The following is a 20120-nucleotide window of genomic DNA, read 5'->3' on the forward strand; positions in this document are numbered from 1 at the left end:
CATATGCATACTGTGATGTGATAAATATATGCATGAGAAAAATGGGTCTTGGGCTAGTTATGTAGGTGGGGAAATTTTATGTAACAAGCCTATTTAATATCTCAAAGGGAAAACATTACTTACTCTGCCATATTAGCATATCATTCGTCTTATTGGGAAGACAGAATGAAGGATATTTAACAATTAATAGAAATCATAGGAAAAATTATGATTAAGTGCCATCTGCTGGCTTCTGTGCGTTTTATTTTTATGCAGCTTCAAGCCTGTCCCCATAATTACTGGATGTCTCTCTCTTGCAGAGGGTAAACTTGCTAGTTCTATATTTGGTCTATTAATGAATGCTGCAGTTGGTGGACATGGATGTGTGTGCAAGGGTGGGTGTGCATGCGCGTGTGTGTGAATGAAACTAATTTGAAAGAACCATTTCACCTTACAGAAATCCATTTTCTTCTAAGTACTGATTTGAGAGAGCAGGCTAAGGTTTATTTTAAAATTCTGTTTTCGTAGCAGATTGCAAAAGCTCTGTGTGCTTAGAGAGAGGGGGAAGGCAGGGGGACGGATGGTTCTTTGAAAGTGACTTCTCTCTTCAGTTTCACTCCTCTCCTCTAAGGACGTGCTGTATATGGTTTGCATCTCAAAAGCTCTGTCTAGCTTATGGCAGGTGAGGAATTGCCATGTCTCATTTTGATGACATTGCAGCAAGCAAGCATCTCATCGCTCAGAGGTGAGTGGAAAGGAAAACAGGTTCCATGTGAGCATATTTGACCTCTTCCCCTGTGTGGAGCTCTGGAGCCTGGGCTGGGAGTGCTCAGCAGGAAATGGGTCTTGCTGTTAGTAAATTACCCTGACTTGTGTTTACATGGGGAGTCAACAGGCGGAGGTCAGCACTCCTCTCCAGGCAGACCCTGGAGCTGATTGTTCATCTGGCTAACTCACATTCCAGATCTGTTGTTTGCCTGTGATTCATGAGGTTGATTGTCAATAGTTCCCAAGTAATAAGAGTTACTGTTTACTGAGTGCCCACTATGTGCTAGAAACTGTGATAGACTATTTAGAAATATATAAATACATGGAAATATTTATATACTTGAAATTAGTCTTAGGATTTCAACAATATATAAAGTCAAGTGAGTGTCCTTTATTATTTTATGTTATATTTGATAAATAAAGAGCATATCGGTGATATATTTGTGTTACAAATGAACCTATCTTGTGACTCAAGATTAGAACCAGAATGTCCCCAGTACTGTTGCATTGTGGTAGATTCTTATGTGCCTTAGTTCCATTTCTCACACTCTTATGACATAGGTGTTATTCTCCCCACTTGACAGATTAGTAAATTGAGGCTCAGAAAGGTAAAGGAACTACCAGGGCTCAGCAATATCCACTTCTCCCCTCCCTGGGGCCATGGCAGACTTCTTCCCCGTCCCATCACAGATGGGCCATGCAACTAGCTCTGCCTGTCGACGTGTGAAATGTGTCACTTCTGGGCTGAGGCAGTATAACATTCCTGAGAGATTGTCCAGGCTCTCTCCTTTCTGGTGTGGCAGACACTGTTAGATCTCCACTCATGTCCCCCGGTCCTCACTGTTCCCATTCACACCAATGCATTCTTCCAGCAGTCACCTGATACTCTTTGCTCAAGTGGGCAAGGCAGGTTGGAACTGCCAGGGAGTGACAGCCTTGAGTAGTGACACACAGGATTTGCTGGATAAATACCACTCCTTCCTTGCCCCCTGAGTGGGACAACTCTGGGGCCTGTTCTCGTCTGTCTCACAGAGTCCCCCAGCAGCATCCTGTTCATGAAAGCACTCTGTCTTGGTTTCCTTTCCTTCCCCATCTCGCTTCCATATTCCCCAATAAGCTATTTGTGCTCACATCCCAGTCTGAGGGCCAGCCAGTGGGAGAACCCAAGCTGAGATACCTTGACACGTGTTCTGAGGGTGCGGCTACTATATGAGGTGGATCCTCTGCGTGGTGGCCTCTGTCATGCACTGTTCGTGTCCCCATCAATGAAAGACTTCTTGCTCCGGGGGCTGGGAGTGCTGTCTGCTGACAGCCTTCAGCTGACAGTCCCTGCAGGGATGGCCTCAGCTCCAGACAGCTTCCTGCCCACAGTCCACCCTGACTGACACGGAGGCGTCAGGATTTCTCAGTCTTGGCCCAACTCGGGACATCTCCAAGGAGCTTTCCAAGCTCTGTAGTCAAGACCCTATGGGTTGGGCCAAGGTCATTGCCAGCCTGCTTTGCAGCTCAGCTCCTCCCTCTGCACCCTCCTGTTTCCTTCCACTCTCTTTCACAGGTGTTGATCCCACAGGCACTCCCTCACAACCCACTGAGTGTTCATTTCTTCTCAGAGTCTGCTTTTCGGAGACCCTGACCTGCCATACTCCATCAGTACGGCTCTCTGAGGACTGAGTGGAACAGGAGCCTGTTCCCCCGGGGGACGTGGACTGTGAGTGAAACTGGCCCTTGGTTGTGTGAAGTCGACGACATTTCAGGGTTAATTGGTTACCACGGAACAACATAGTGAATTTGAATGTATCTGGCTTCCATGCCTGCATTCTTTCCAGGTATCAGTCCATTTTCTAAAACTGATTGTTCCTCTCCTGGCTTTGGCTGGCAATTCTAACATCTACATGCATCTTGACAGCGTTTGGCTTCTCTCCTATATGACCTTCCACCTTCTTCGTTGTCCGGGAGACTGCTGAGGCCGACTGTGCTGAGTAACTGGGTCTGAGAGGCTGGGCCCTGCCTCTAGCCTGCAGTGCACTTTTCTTGATGCTGCGTTAGTTTCGTTCCTTTTCTCCATAACTCTAGCTCCAAAAGAGGGAGGGTGTGACGGGTGCTTCTTAACATATGGCACATGTTAATTCCAGCTACATTGTTTTTTGTGTTTTTTTGTGTGAGGAAGATTGTCACTGAGCTAACATCCGTGCCAAACTTCCTCTACTTTATGTGGGATGCCGCCACGGCGTGGCTTGATGAGTGGTGCTAGGTCCGCTCCCAGGATCTGAACCTGCGAACCCCAGGCTGCAAAGTGGAGCACACGAACGTAACCACTATGCCACCAGGCTGACCCCGATTCTACACACATTTTTAAAGCCCCTCCTGTTTACCACATGCCGAGGATGTGATGATGGATGGGAAATAGCCCTTGTTCTCAGTCTTGTCGCAGAGACAGGTAGGTAAACAAGTCATTGCAATGCAATGTTGTAAGTAAATAAAGGAGTGCAGAGAAGGGGCCCAGGAACCTGACCCGAGGAATTCAGGGCCGGCATCGTGGGGAAAGTGCTGTTTGAGCTAGATCTTAAAGAATCGAAGGAGCTCGCCAGTGCAGTAAGTGCACGGCAGGGAAGTTCAAGCAGAGAGAACAGTCTATGCAAAGGCACAGAGACATGAAAAGTGAGGAATTTGGTTGATTAGAGCCAAGGGGGTGAGGCCAGGTTGGGGGCAGTAGGTCAGGCCGTTGGCACCCATTAGGCCTGGAGACTCTATTAAGTGGGCCAAAGGGATTTATATTACCAGATTTACTTTTCAGGAGGAAGGTAGGAGTCCTAACATTTATTGAGGAATTAGCATGAGCTATATATTTACGTAGATTATTTCACTTATTCCTTGTAAGAGCCTTATAAAGATCATTAGCATCATTTATGGATTATTATGCTTATTGGAGAAGCTACCTCTGGCAGCAGAGTGAGGGATAAACTAGAAAGAGAGCCTGATGGCAGGGGGACTAGTTTAGGGAGTGTGTGACTTTCCAGGAAAGAGATGACGAGGCCCTGAGCTAAGGGACAGCAGAGGGGAGGAGAGAAAAGTTCAGATATCTGAGCTCTTTCTGTGGGACGTGGTGACTGATTGGCTAAGGCTAGGAGGCTGGGAGATCCCATAAGCTTGAAAGGGATCTCTGGAAGGGGAGGTTTCAGGGGGTGTGTTGCGTTTGAGGTTCCTGCAGACGTGTAGGTAGAGATTTGTATTGAGGAATTGGGTATATGGGTTTGGAGACCATGGGAGGAGCCTGGAGTGGTAATATAGATTTCAGATTCTCTCCCTGTAGATGGCAAAGGAGGACAGGGTAAGGTGAGTGATAGAAAAGCTTGGACACAGGAGACGGACAGCCCTGGCATCAGCTCTCAACTCCATCATTTACTGGTGGTGTGATCCTAAGCAAGTTAATCTGTGACCTCAGTTTCCTCATTTGTAAACTTGGGGATGACACTGTTGACCTCACAGAGTTATAATAAGCATTTAGAATGCCTAGTAGAATGTCTAGAAGATAATAAGTGGTCAATAAAAGGTAACTGTTATTGGATGAGTAGATGAAATCACAGCAGGAGAGTGTGCACAGTGGAAAGGAAGAAGGATGAGGCTGGAACCCGGGAGAACAGCAACATTCCAGAGGTAGGTAAAGAAAGAGATGCCAGCAAAGGGACAAGAAAGACATACCAAAGAATCAGAAGATGGAAGTGTCTCCTGGAAGCAAAGGGAAAAGATCTTTTCTAGAAGGTGATGGCTATTGCTGATAACAATACCGAGATGAAGTTCACAGAAAAAGAAAAATCAATGCAAATAAATATATGAAAACATGCTTAATCCCATTCATCATTTACAGAAGTCCAGATTAAAATAATAATGAGGTACTATTTTTTGCCATTAGGTTGTTAAAGATGATAAAGTTTAGTAATAATCAGCGTTGGCCAAGGTGCGGGAAACAGATGCTCCCAGACGCTATGGGAGCGTGCATTCATGTACCTTTATGTCATTTTTTAAAGAGCAATTTGTCAAAACATATCCAAATTGTGAATGCATATGTCCTTGACCCAGATATTGCATTTCTAAGAGTTTACAACAAACTCATACGTGTACAAGGATGTATCTTCAATCATGTTAATTATGGCATTGTTTTATACAGCAAGAGAAAACTAGAAGCAACCTAAAAGCCCATCAAAAAGGGACTGGTTGAGGCCGAGTGGTTAAATTCACGCATTCCACTTGGTGACTGAGGGTTTTGCCGGTTTGGGTACTGGGCACAGACCTAGCACTGCTCATCAAGCTGTGCTGAGGTGGTGTTCTACATAGCAAAACTACAACTAGGATATACAACTATGTACTGAGGGGCTTTGGGGAGAAAAAGAAAACAAAAAGGACTGGTTAAATAAAATGTGGTGCATCCTTATATTTTAGCTGGAGTGGTGGGAGAAGGTAGGGGTTGGGATGGGGATATAGAGGCCTTGGAACAGGCATGACCAGAATTACTGTGGCTGTGTGTGTGTGTGTGTGTGTGTGTGTGTGTTGCCAGGATGCAATAAACAGGGGCCAAAGAGGAGAATACCCAGCATAGGTTGGCAAGACCGTGGAGGAGAGATATGTTGAACATAGTTTTGTTTTGCTTTGTTTAAGAGAGAGATGCTGTTGCTAGACAGCATGACCCTTCTCCCCAACCCCATCAGTCTTTAATAATACTTTAAACATCAGAATATATTTGTTATGATTGGATTTCTTGTAAATGCTGGTCAAAGGGTTGAGTTTTGTGTCAAGCATGGCGCAGGGCCAAAAGAGAGTCAGCGGTGCAGATGAAGTGGAGAGCCAACATCTGGGTCACATATATGCTTGTGTATGTGTAAAAATTCTCCGGAAGTGTATGCAAAAATCTGTGGGGAGCGAGACTGGGGATGTTGTGTGGAGATGGACTTCACTTTTCAGTTTATATCCTTACAAAACATTGGCATTTTTACATTAAAAAGGTTATATCACTCAGACAATACAATTGGAGAATAATGACAACTCTTACCCAGCTGAATGTAAAGTCTCAGCTTTGCCCCTGATTTGATGCTTGGATGGCTGTGAAGACTATAGTGATCATCGCGGAGAAGCACAGGTGAAGAGATTGTGCGTGCAAAAGGTTTGAATATGACGCATTCCTGGGATTGTGTAATTCGTGTGTTATAGGAAAAGTAGTATTTGCTGTATTCATAATATTCACGTGGTAGTAGCAGGTGTGTGACAGATGTTTGTTGGCATCAGTAATATTTACAATATTTAAACCTTTGCCCAGAGTTAAGATATACATGTATACTCTCATTTGACTAAATGTTAAGGAAACCATAACTCAGTTAATTGTGAATGCTACTATGACAATAACCCCCTACTCTGTGTTTGGCATAGATACTGCACCATCCTCCTAACTGAGGTCCTGTGCGGTCCGTAAACCAGAACAAGGCGTCAGAATTCCAATGAATCACCACACTGACACTTAGGAGTTACGTACGTGCTATTTTCAGCCCATTTGAGACTCACTTGTACAGCAGTTCCGAAATTTTACCATTGAATTCAGCTCTCGAGGAGCGAGGTGCCTTCCACAAGCTCCAGAAGTTCCTGTTGAAATCCTGGGACTGAAATTTTCCATTTTGAAAGCAGAATAATTGTTTGTAATGCGCCTCCCCCAGGCAGGCTGGAAGCAGAGCTGGAAATGATCACGGCTTGTCTGGCGGGAGATGGCCTGCCCAGATGTTCCAAGTGATGCAGACTTTCCTGGCTGCCCGAGGAGACCCTCCTTGAGCTGGGGTTCAGCTCCTGTCCACCCGTCAGGAAGGAGCTGCTTTCTCTGCCTCCCTTGGTGCACCCCCTGCCTTCGTTTCTCCCTCCCTGGTGCCCATTTAATGGGTTTATAGATCTGGACAGTTGATTTCCATTCACTCTGCTGAGGCTGCTCATGGCCGTGACAGCTTGGAAGGGCCAGCAGATTTTATTTTTAACTTTATCTCCCAACATTTTATTATAGCAATTTTCAAACATTCAGGAAAGTTGAAAAAATGTGCAGCGAACAGCCATATACTCAGGACCAAGATTCTAAAATTGACATTCTGCACTGTCTTGTCACACATCCAGGCCTCCTGTTTTCAGTACCACTGGTGCTCAGCAACCACACGCTGGTCCTGCCATATCCACAAAACTCTCTTTCTCTGAGCTCTATGGCAATTGTAGACTAAAATACACAACGTCATAAGCACTTATATTCAAAGACACTAACATTTAGTACCTGCTTTGTGCCAGGCCCTGATCAAGGTACTAGGTATTTTTTACAGAAATGATTTTATCTAATTTTTAACCCATGAGATAGATAATATTATTGTTCCTGACTTATGGCTAAGAAAGTTGAGACACAGAGAGGTAAAGGGGCTTCCAAAGTGATTTATGGCTAAGCTATTCCTAGAAAAGAAATAATTACAAATGAAATAGCTTGTCTTATATGTTTAAAACAAAATAGGTAGTTATATTTAAGAGCTCTTGTTAGCATTTAAGTAATGCACTGGCAGAACTATGTTGCGATCGTTGAATGTGTTTCAGAGCGACACGTTTGCAGTGGTGGCTCGGATGCTGCCGTTGTGATGTGGCCATTTAGACATCTCTGTTGAGTCCCCGAAGAAGTTTTGTTTGCGTTTTTTGTTTCTGTAGTTGTTGTTGTTTAATGTCAGCCATTTTAACTCTATCCCTCCATTTTTTTACCCCAGAGAATCAAAAGTGCCTCATTTGTTTTCCAGTGTTGCTTGATGAAAATTCATGGATACCGATGACTGAGTGTAAATAATCTAATAGAGAATTCTGGACAACAGCAGAAAATGCCATGCAGTTTCGTATTCATTTTACTAGCCTAAAATAAGCCATAAAACTCTCAGTTATGAACAGCTGTTGTGCAGCCTCTGTCCCCACAAGCACAGGACAGCACAGTACACCAGGGACAGTGGCAGGCATTCAAATGCACCACAGGAAGAACCTCGGAACCATTATCAGTCAATATTGATGTAGGGGGTGGACTTTGAAATGTGAGCAGCTCTGCAGAAAGGGGATGTGGAGGTTGGCAAGAGCCAGCTTTGCATGCCCACACCAGCCTCCAGAGCTCTCCGCTTTCCTCCATTCTTGTAGAGGCTCCTGCTAGAAAACTGGTCTACATATGACAACCTAAATTTATAAGGTACTTTGCAACTTACAAAGCACTTTTCTAGAAATTAGCAGACTCACATTTCTCAATCACTAAGAATAAGGCAGGCTAAGTAATATTGTTTCCATCTTTCTAAGGCTGAGAACTTAAATGCCTTAACCAGGATCCTCCAGCATTTCTTCCACCTCACCAGGTGGAGCGCAGGATTTAGAAATCAAGGACTTGGATCTGAATGCCATTTCTGCCTCCTGCCAGCTCCAGGCCTCTGAGCCATTGACTTAACCCCTCTGAAACTGCTCCCTGAGAAATGAAGATAATAAAAGCTATCTTGTAGGCCGGAGGTTAGGATTACGTTAAATTATGTATGAAAAGTACTCTGTAAACCACAATATACGATATGAATTTGGCTATTATTAATATGCAGATAATATGCCACCTGTGGTAGCATATATTTTATTTCATTAAACTTTTTATGATGACATTTTCAAACATACACCAGAGTGTGTTTGAATATAATGAATATATTTATAATGAACCTCCATGTACTTATCACCCAGTTTCACTGTTTATCAACACAGGACCAATTGCACTTTGTTACCTCTACTAACCCACCCTTTGTTAGATTATTTTTTAAAACAATCCCAGACTTTATATCACTTCATTCAAAAATATATCTCTATGAGGCCAGCCTGGTGGCATAGTGGTTAAGTTTGCATGCTCCGCTTCAGTAGCCCAAGTTTCGCGGGTTTAGATCCTGGGTACAGACCTGCACACCAGTCATCAAGCCATGCTGTGATAGTGTACCACATACAAAATAGAGGAACATTGGCACAAATGTTAGCTCAGGGCCAATCTTCCTCACCAAAAATAAATAAATAAATAATGCAAAAAAAAAATCTCTAAGAGATAAAAAAAATCCACAATACCATTATCACATCTAAAAGAAATTAACAGGGGCTGGCCCCATGGCCGAGTGGTTAAGTTCGCGTGCTCCGCTGCAGGTCGCCCAGTGTTTCATCGGTTCGAATCCTGGGTGCAGACATGGCACCACTCATTGAGCTACGCTGAGGCGGTGTCCCACATGCCACAACTAAAAGGACCCACAACTAAGAATATACAACTATGTACTGGGGGGCTTCGGGGAGAAAAAGGAAAAAAAAAATCTTAAAAATAAATAAATAAATAAAAGAAATTAATAATTATTCCTTAATACTGTCTAATATCCAGTCTGCATAAAAATTCTGATGATTTCATAAATGGTTATTTTATCCAAATAAAGGTCCAAACAAGGTAAACACATTGCTTTTGGTGATATTTCTTAAGTCTTTTAAAATCTGTATGACTATCTCCCTCCCTATGCCAACTATTTTTTTACTTGTTATTTATTTGTTGAAAAAATTAGGTAATTTGTCTTACAAAATCTCCTATATTTTGGATTTATCTATTGTATCCTCACAGTGTCTTTAACATGTTTTTCTATCCCTAGTGTTTGTGTAAACTAGAGATGGTATCTGTAGGCTTGATCAGTTTGAGAGGAAACTGTTGGCAAAAGTATTTCATGGATGGTGCTATTTCCTGTTCCATAACATCAGGAGGTGCATGTTTGGTTGTCTTTCTTTTTGTGATCTTAAGGTTGATCTGTGGGTTCATATAGTGATCCAGGTTTTGTGGCGATCAAAGTTTCCAATTTGAGGAGCTTTCTTTTAAGAGAAAGAAGTCAAAATTACAGATATAAAATTAAGTTCCCAGGTGTTGGAAGGGGACCACACAAGTGAAAGGCACTGAAGCTTACACTATAGTGTTAGCTCACAGTGAATTTGCCCCTGGACTCAGGTGAACTCAGCCTGATCCATCCATTATTAGGTTCCCCATCAGCCTTTTACCGAGTGGCTGTAGAATCCATTGATAATAATTGCCTGGATATAATTTTTCACTGTAAAATATTCTAATAGTATCATTTTTTGCATATTTATTAGCTGGTATTCTTGTATCAACTATTTGATTACCATGAGATTCAGTCAGGGTCCAGAGAGGAGACAAAAACCACACAGTAATTTGAATAGAAAAATTTTGATATATGAAATTATTTACTAGTAATAGAGTATTAGCCAACAGGGGGTTAAGTAACTCTAAAGACTATAGGAATAGCAGACACAGGGAACAGTCATACCTCTGGAGCCGAGTCAGTGCATCCAAGGGAGTGACAAACTGGAGGGGGGTCTCCCTGCCCTCAAGGATGGAGGGAGTGTGGCAGTTGCCCACTGGGTAGTGGAGAAGTTCACTGAAGTATTTTAGGCTGGGGCTGGCAAGCAGGAAACTGCCCATGAGGGTGCTGACAAGCTCACTGAGGTGTCCTCCACATTCTTGGCTGCTGTGCATGGCAGGAACAAGCAGGAAAGCACAGTGGAACCAAAAAGAGAAACTGCTTCCTCCTGCAACGTCCTTCCAGCATCCTCTACTGACAAGAGCTTAACACTATGCCAGGTGGCAATAGGGGAAATGTCTACAGGGTCCTGTGCCAGGGTCCCAACACAGGGTCCAGAAGGGTGGATTGGGAGCTGAGAAGCAACACGTTGATAAGGGGTTGTTCATTTCATTGATAATGAAATTGTTCATGTAGGAAAGGCAGGATAAATGCTTTGTCCTTTCCCTTTATTTTCCAGTTTTCTGAATGAGTTAGTGCCCTGGGAACCTCCGACGATTGACATGATTTCTATTGTTGTCATTGTTGTTTTGAAATCATCACAAACTCATGAATTTTAACATATTTGAAGCTCTCAGTTCATTGTAGTTATTATTCTTTTTGATTGGCAGCATATATTTTAAACAGATCCACTGCATGAAGAAGGCATGTTTTCTCTCCTTTAATGTTTCTGGGAGATAAGATGAAAAACTACCTCAAAGCTTTTGGACAGAAAAATCCTTACAGCAGAGAAACCTATAGCATAGAGGAATCAGAGCTGGAGTTTCTTTTCTGTTGGCTCAAAAATCACCCTGAAGTATGGAGGACATCCTGCCCTTGAACACACACCAGCTAGAAAGTAAGGAGAGGAAGCTTTGTTAATCATAGATGGTTAGCCTCTCAGGGCTTCCTAACTGGTGTGTCATGAGCCACATATATGTTAATGATTTCATTGTGTGCTATGAGGTGACAAATGTCGAGAAGCCTTGGATTAAATGGCTGAGGCAGATTTTATTTTCCAGAGTTGGCTGCAGCAATGTTTCTTGCCCCAAGTGCTCTTTTATGCTGTGACTTTCCACACCTCCCTCAAGAGGAGGAGCCTATTCCCCGCCCCTTGAATGTAGTCTGTCCGGTGATTCACTTGTAACCAGTAGAATGCTGTAGGAGTGATGCCGTACAACCTCAGGATAGGTGGGAAAAGGCCTTACTGCCTGGGTCTTTTGAGATGCTTGTCCTAGGTGAAGCTAGACACCAGGTATGAAGTCCAGCTATCCGGAGTTGACTGTACTGGAGGGGCTGCGTGTAGGCTCTCTAGTCAACAGCCCATTCAGCCTAGTTGAACCTTCAGATACTGCAGCTCCAGCCGACATCTGGCTGTAACCAATAGAGAGAGACCTCAAGTGAGAACTGCTCAGCCATGCTCTTCCTGAACCTTTGACCCACAAAATCGTAAGTAAAACAATATGGTTGTTTTAAGGTGCTAAGTTTCGGGGTAATTTGTAACTCAGCAATTGTAGTTGATATAAAGGCCTTGAAGGCCTTTTCTACACAGATGACAAGTCGAGATTGTATGTAGGTCTATGAATTATAGGTATTCTGTAGAGGAAATTTAAAAAATAGAGGTCTACTTCTAAGACATCTAAAAAACAGAAGCCTTCTGCTTTAGACCATGGGCAAGCCATGGTCATTCCTCCGTAGACATGTCTCCTGAGTCACCCATCTCCCAGCCTGGCATAGACCAGTATCCTTCCCTGGTCACTCACAGGCATTTGCAGCTCTGTCACTCATTCTGGGTAATAGCAGGAAAGGACCAGTGGCTTTCCTTCTACTGTTTCTTATTGTTTTAGCTGTTGGAAGAATATACTATTCTTGAGAGGCAGTGAGAAGCGGAAGAAGAAGCATGGAATCTAGAGTCAAAAGACCTGGGTTCAAGTCCAGTTTTAGTCATGTGCTAGCTCTGTGACCTTGGGAGGTTATTTGACAGTTTGGGCCTCAGTTTCCCCATCTGACAATGGGAAAAATAACTTGCTTCCTATAGAGATGTTGGGAGGATTAAATAAGATTACATCTATGAAGTCCTGGAAGTTTCAGCCAGTTTGTTTGAGCTTCTTTTACTATTTTTATGCCTATTCATTTTATCTTTAGAAAATTTAAAAATATAGAAACTACAAAAAAGAACAATCATTCATATTTTCACAACTGGGAATTACCACCATTCACCTCTTGACTTACTTTCAGTCTTTTTTTTCTGACACTGTTAATGCATGGTGAGGATTATCATGAGAGGTATAGGGACCCCTGCAATGGGGAAAGAGGTTAAGCTCAACTTGCCACCAACTAACTGCCCTGAGTCACTCAAAAGAGGTTTTGAAAGCACTTAATTGTTTTTCAAAGGTGTTTTTTAGTTATGTTAAGAGATGCCATCACCAACTAACCTGAATCTGTCCAAACTCCACCACAAGAGCCAGGCCTATGCAGACGGGCCAAGAAGTGTCCAAGAGTTACCTTTGCTTCATTTTAACCTTAAGATCTTCACCCAGGAGGAGCTTAGGCCTTACTACCATAACACATGATATATGTGGAAGCATGTTTTCCAACTGCATCTGCACGAGCAAATGCCCACCTCTATGTGTGATGACAAAACTTCACTTTTGAATACTTACTCTCCACCTGAAATAAAAGGTACCTGTTATCCCTTGCTCAGAGCCCGTAGATTTGGAAGCGATTCTCTGTGAGCTCTTTATTTGCTGCAAATAAATTTTACTTTGTATACCAAATCCTTCCAGTGAAGGCTTTGATTTCAACTCACCAAGAAGTGAACCTACTTTGGTTCAGCAACAAATTCTGAATATGACAAGGAAAAGGTAGGAATTTATAACTAAGGAGAAGGGTGTGGTCTGTGCATGGAAAATTGCTGAGGAAACATCAGGGGTAAGGGAGGATTCTGGCTAAATTGACCTACTAGGATTCTTGCTGAAGACAAGCCAGGGTGATCAGGCATCACCAGGGGATGGTGCAGGATGAGAAACCTGATCAGATATGAATGTGATCAGATATGAGGGTGATCAGACATCAAGGTTGGGGGTTCTGGCTAAACTGACTTAGCAGGATTTTTGCTAAAATTGGACAATGCAAAGACAAACATGGAGGCCCAAAAGTCAGAGCCGTGTTGAGAAGAGAGTTCAGAGGAACATGACTAGAGTTTGGTCAAAGAATGTCTTGGTCAGGGAGCAGGTGTTGATCAATGATCAGAAATCTGGATATATGATGACAATACATGACCTGGCACTCCTGTCGGCCTTAGGCCTGAGTCCCAGGGCACAGAATGCTGCTGGTTGTGTCATCCTCAGCGTTTCCTGCTACCTAGGTTTCCTCTAGCCAACAGCTGTGCCCCTGTCAAGATTCAGGAAGAACACCAGAAGCAGAGGACTGGAGGATGAAGCCCTGCTTGGGCTCTAGCAAAATGGGAACTGAGGGCAGGGGCTAGGACTGGAAGAAAAGAATTTTCCAGATAAAAATGGCCTGCAGGAGCACTTAGCTCTTCTCTTTTCCCTCCAAGGGCATTTTCAGAATCACTGCTTACTTCTCCCTTGGTCCACTCTAAACATCCCACCCCCTGACCCCTCGTGCTGCCAGTCAGCTGGTGCAAATAACCCCAAAGGGCCCACTTTAAAGCCGTGCCTTGGAATAAGTCCTTCTCTCACTCAAAAGTGCCTTTAAGTATAATTGTTGCCCAGAAACCACTTAACCCATTTGCACTCATGTTAGTACACAGCAGACTAATAACTTGAGACATTAACCTCAATGTTTTGTTTTTCTCTTCCACTACCACTGGCATTTGTACATGGAGATGCGAGACTGCCATTTGCCCCGGGGGGAGTTGTCAGGCAAGTATTAGATTTAGGGCAGAGAAGGAGGTTGGGTCCCTGAATTGCTGCTTAGGAGAGAGCCATCCATACGGAAGCCCCACGTTAGATATAAAGAGACAAGAAATAAACTTTTATTGTGTTAAATCACTGAGCCTTCAGGGTTTATCTGTTACTAATACAATGAGCTCCACACTATGAAGACTGAGGCCGCTTATCTAGAGTTAACTGCTGTTGTCAAATTCAATGCATGGCAAATGTAGTCTGACAAATCCCTCAATTGTTTGGCAGCCCTTCAGGTTTTGACATCAGCTGTTATCGAGATGCGGGACTACTAGGCATCAATAATAAACATTTCACAAAGGTGATTATAACAGCTTTTGCTTTTCAAAAGACAAGCTAATTTCCTACTCTTTTTCTCTTCCAGTACCTACGCTTGGCATCAGTCAGTAATTGCTTCTGAGACTACTCACATCATCATCCTTAAAACCATGGCATTAATAGGCCAATAATCTCTAGAACGTGGGGATTGGTAATCCTGCTGCAGTCTAGACTGCTCATATTATGACTGTGAAGGGTGGCAGAATATGCCACCCCAAAATATGCCACTTTGGCACAAGGATTATTTTTGGCTGAAGGCAATCGAGAAGAAGCAGATAAAAGAAAGCTCTCTGCTCTCCCCCTATTTGCCTAAAAGCAGGACATAAATTTGTACAGGTGTCCTCCCTCCTAGGAGAGACAGGAGTTAATCACCAGAGGTAAGGTGAGACCCTTATCAGCCCAGAGACCAGCACCTGAGGAAATTACATAACAAATTTTGCTAAAACTAGCCCTTATCTACCATTAGTTTCCCCATGTGTTTGCCTTCCCACAATTTGCCACCCTACAAACTCAAAGTTCTTTTTCTTCCTCTTGTTTCTCTAAAAATGCATTGTTCTTTTATTAAGATGCTGTATAAGCCCAAGTTCTTTTTTTTTAATGGAGGTTTTTTTCTTCATTGAGAAACTTAAGACTTGGGTGCATCAAATAAAACCAATTTCTGGGGGAAAAAATCGAAACCCACAGATTTGCCCTGAGCTAACATCTGTTGCAAATTTTCCTCTTTTTGCTTGAGGAAGATCGCCCTGAGCTAATATCTGTGCCAATCTTCCTCTGTTTTGTACGTGGGCCGCCGCCATAACATGGCCTCTTATGAGTGCTGTAGGTCTGTGCCTGGAACTGAACCTAGGCAGAGAGCACCAAAACTAACCACTAGGCCATGCAGCTGGCACTCTGTTAATCTGTCTTCTGTTAGTCTAATTTCCAGGGTCTCTGCCACTGAAAATAAGATAGAGAAAAAGCAGTCTCTCCTCCCCTACAACTGGAACTGATCATGTCTGGGCTTCCCTCTTTATGATGGGGAGAGACAAAGTGGAGCCTAAGAACACATCAACCAGCACAGAAAAGGGGTTCAAAACTGCCATATGGGAGATGGCCAAGGGACTGAGAGAGACAGAACATTCCAGGAAGACGTAGCAGCTGTCTTAACCTATTTGAAAGGCTGTCAGGTTGAAGAGGGATTAGATTTACACTCTGGCCCCAAGGGGCAGAAACGGAACCAACTGACTGAAAGCTCCCAGTGAGAAATATTTCAATAAAGACAGAACTTTCTAGCAGGCTAGGAGCATCCACAAATGGAGGTGAATCTGGTTCGAAGAAGGAGGTTACTGCTGACTTAAAAGAAGAAAGGGCAGGGAGAGAAGAAAGGAAAGAACAGAGGCTTCTGTACAGAAGTAACGTCACTCTCTGGGTTTCGTTTGAAGGTCGGAACTAGTTTTCTGCCTGGGGTTATTTTTGAGGCAGACTGCTTCATTGTTCTGGAAAAAAAAAACACTCCTAAAGAACCTTTTGTTATGCAAATATAGAACAAGGACCCTTTTCTGGAATGACAGATTTCAGAGCCTGGCTCTCTCAGGAACTGAACTGCATTGCATAATAAGGTAAAACGTTTTTCATTTTTTGCGGGAAAGGTTGCATCTCTATTCATTGTGTTTCTGGGAGAAAAATGGTTCTTTCCTAAGTGTGGATTTGAACTACACGCACTATTTCTATGTTCTGATTTGTCCTTGTGGGGGTGTGAATGTGTGTTCTTGCCTCAGCCGTTGCTCAGCAGAGACTCTGCAGATGGTGGGAGGGCCAGGCCAGCCCGCCTTGACCCTGAGCTGGAGACACAGTTTACTATTTATGTCACACTCACTTTCCAGGAATGAGTGAACCAGACTTGGAGAGAGTGCTGGTGTAATTTTTAGCTTTTGATGGATCCATTTGGAGGCTCTAGGGTAGTGTTCCTCAGGGCCTGGTCCAAGGATAGGCATATTCAGTTTAAAGAATAATTATAAAACAAACATCTGTGTAATCAATCACCAGTCAGAACAGAACATTGATTTTAAGATCAAGTACCCTGTATCTCTTCCAGTCACAGCTCTTCCATCCTACTGCTTGTCTTTATAGTTTTAACATCTATGTACCCCTAAAAACCATTTTCTTAGTTTTGAATGTTTTTGAACTTTACTTAAATTGATTCATATTCTGTGAATCCTTCTTTGGCTATTTTTACTCATGATTCATCCATGTTGCTGTCTGTTGCTATGTTTCATTCCTTTGTGATGCTGATGAGTATTCCATCTACCACAATTTATTTGTCCCGTTTACAGTTGATGGGCATTTGGGTTATTTCTAATTTTTTTGTTGTTAAGGCAATGGTACTACGGACTTTCTTGTACAGGTTTCCTGATGCACATGCACAAGAATTTTTCTAGTGTGGTGGTTCTCAGATTGATGTGGGCTCAGTGAGTCAAGGAGTCGAAAGAAAGAGTTCTTGACTCCCAAGTTCTGGCAGTAGTGCTCTTTTATTCAGAGAATAGCATGGAGCAGCATGGGGAGAGGACCCATGGGCAGTAAGAACTGCAATGTGTTGAGGGTTAGAGCTAAATTTATAAGGCATAGGTATGTGAGTTATTTCTTTACAAGACAAAGGAAAGATCTTGAAAAAAATCGTTAAAATGGTATCAGTGCCGGTGGGGTCTGGTTATTGGGTGGTCCTATAACTTTAGATAAGAATCGGATCGGATTAAATCAGGACGTCCTATGCTTCCAGGAGGATGATATAGATCAGTATGTAGGGCGGGGCACCTTGGGCTTCTCTCCCTGGGGCAGCGTTGATCCTCATCAAGATCACCTGGGAACTTGTTAGAAATGCAAAATCTTGACTCCCCCTCCAGACCTGCTGAATCCAAAATGCCGGAGAGGGAGAGGTCTATCTGTCTGTATTTTAACAAGCCCCCCAGGTGTGCTAATGGCAGAGTAAAGTTTAAGAACCAAACGGTAGGGTATGTACGTAAGAGAGAAATTGCTGGGTTCATGTTCAAGTTTGCTAGGTAAAGTCAATCTCTTTTCTAAAGTGATTATGCCAATTTACACTTTACCAGCACTGTGCAGCTTGTCTTTTTTGTTCTTTTAATGGTGTCTTTTGATAAACAGAAATTCTTAATTTTAGTATAGTCTCATTATCAAAATCTTATTTTGTGCTTAGTGGTTTTTGTGTCCTATTTCAAAATATTCTCTTTTATTAATTTCTAGATGATTTATTATTTACCTTGCACATTTAGATGCAGAGTGGATTAACCTGGAGTTTCCACCTTCGTCATATGAAATGTCCATGTATGTATGAGTCTGTTCCTGGGCTCTCTTTTCTATCATTGGTGTTTGGGTCAGTTCTGGCACCAATATCACAATGTCTTGACTGCTGTACTGTCATAATAAATCTTGATTTAAAGGAGAGGAAGTCACTTTGTTCTTCAAGAGGGTTTAGGTTATCCTCGGGCCTTTGTATTCCCATATAAATTTTAGGATGAGTTTGTCAAATTCAACCAAAAAATCCCCAACATACTCTTGAAATTTTTAGTGAGATTGAATTGAATTTATAGATCAGCTTGGGGAAAATACATATTTTTACAGCATCAAGGCTTCCTATCCATGAATATTGTATAACCCACTCCACTTACTTAGACATTTAATTTTTCTCAAAAATGTTTTATAGTTTTCTGCATGTAAATCTTACACATCGTTTTTAGCTTTATAACTAGATAGTTTGTATATCTTGATGTTATTTAAGTGATATCTTTTAAAAATTTCCTGTTCTAATTTTGTTGCTGAAATATAGAAAAACAAAAGAGTTTTGTATGTTGAACTTTTATTAGCAACCTTGCTAACCTTCCCTAAAAATTCTAATAATTTGTCTTAAATTCTTTTGGATTCTCTCTGCATAAAATTATGCCACCTGTGAGTGGTGGCAATTTTATTTCTTTTTCCAACTCTTTCAACTTTTTTTTTTTCAATGCTCTGCTACATTGGATAGGCCCTCATGAACAATGTTGAAAAAAAGTGGTGATAGCAAGCATTCTTATCTTATTCTAGATATGCTGTAGTTAGTTTCTAAAATATTTTTCAGATAAAGGGAGTTACATTTTGCTCCTAGTTTCCTAAGAGTTTTTTTAAGATGGCAAACTTTTGTTGAATTTAATCAAATGAGGCAATCATATGACTTTTCCTATTTTCTCTGTTAATTACATTTATTAATTTTTGAATACTAAACCAATTTGTATTCCTGAATAAACCCAACCTGGTCATGATGTGGTATCCTTTTTATATATTGATGGATGTGGTTTGCTAATATTTTGTTAGGGATTTTTACATCTGTGTTCATAAGTGAGATCAACCTAATATTGTCCTTTTTTGTTAGGAACTAGTCAAACAACCTTGGAATCAAAGTTATGTCAGCCTCACAAAATGATCTGGGGAGTGTTTCCTGACTTCCTATTCTCTGAAAGAGTTTGTATAATATCGACATTATTTTTTTTCCTTAAGTAGTTGGTAGAATTTGCTGGTGAAGTAATCTGGGCCTGGAGTTTTCTTTGAGGGAAGGTTTTCAACTGTGGATTCAATTTTCATAATAGTTTGTGATTGTTAGGATGCTTTTCTTTCTTTTGGTAAATTGCATTTTTCTAGAAAATTATTTCATCAAAAATTTCAAATTTATTGGCATAAAATTGTTCACAGTATCTTCTCATTGTCTTTTTAATGTTTGCATTTAAAAGATAACTCCCATAGGAATTTAGAGAAAAGAAGAGTGAGATCAGGGTATTTATCATTGATTCCCTTCCTGTATACATGTCCCCTTTTTCATTTCTGACATTGTTTATTTATATCTTCTCTTTTTTAAAAAAAATTAGTCTTGCCAGTGGCTTAACAATTGTATTAATCTTTTCGAAGAACTGACCTTTGATTATATTGATTATCGTATGTTTGTCTTTTTTTTAAAACTTTTTATTAAGATTATGATAGTTTACAACCTTGTGAAAATTCAGTTGTACATTATTGTTAGTCATGTTGTAGGTGCACCACTTCACCCTTTGTGCCCACCCCCCACCCCCCTTTCCCCTGGTAACCACCAATCAGTTCTCTTTGTCCAAATGTTTAACTTCCACCTATGAGTGGAGTCATACAGAGTTCGTCTTTCTCTATCTGGCTTATTTCACTTAACATAATACCCTCAAGGTCCATACGTCCATACTTGTTGTTGTGAATGGGATGATTTTATCCTTTTTTATGGCTGGGTAGTATTCCATTGTGTATATATATATATATATATATATATATATACACATACCATATCTTCTTTATCCAGTCATCAGTTGATGGCACTTAGGTTGCGTTCATGTGTTGGTTATTGTAAATAATGCTGGAATGAACATAGGGGTGCATGGGACTTTTGGAATTGCTGATTTCAAGTTCTTTGGATAGATGCCCTGTAGTGGGATGGCTGGGTCTTATGGTATTTCTATTTTAATTTTTTGAGAAATCTCCATACTGTTTTCCATAGTGGCTGCATCAGTTTGCATTCCCACCAACAGTGTATGAGGGTTCCTTTTTCTCTACAACCTCTCCAACATTTGTCACTTTTTGTTTTGGTTATTTTTGCCATTCTAACAGGTGTAAGGTGATATGTATGTTTGTCTTTTATTTCATGAATTTCTGCTCTTATCTTTATTATTTTGTTTTCTTTACTTTCTTTGGGTTCAATTTGCTGTTGTTC

The 20120-nt window shown here is 41.7% G+C and overlaps 1 long non-coding RNA gene across 1 annotated transcript in view; it reads left to right on the forward strand.

Moving 5' to 3' along the window:
- Window positions 1–11230: 11230 nt before the first annotated feature.
- Window positions 11231–20120, forward strand: part of LOC103557243 (uncharacterized) — an 84171-nt gene continuing 75281 nt past the window's right edge. The window contains exons 1-3 of the long non-coding RNA XR_546417.2: window positions 11231–11570; window positions 14415–14745; window positions 15282–15966. This is a non-coding gene — a long non-coding RNA (uncharacterized lncRNA). The remainder of the gene's footprint in view (window positions 11571–14414; window positions 14746–15281; window positions 15967–20120) is intronic.

The sequence above is a fragment of the Equus przewalskii genome, unplaced genomic scaffold, assembly GCF_037783145.1.
Source record: "Equus przewalskii isolate Varuska unplaced genomic scaffold, EquPr2 ChrUn-13, whole genome shotgun sequence".
NCBI classification, from domain to species: domain Eukaryota; kingdom Metazoa; phylum Chordata; class Mammalia; order Perissodactyla; family Equidae; genus Equus; species Equus przewalskii.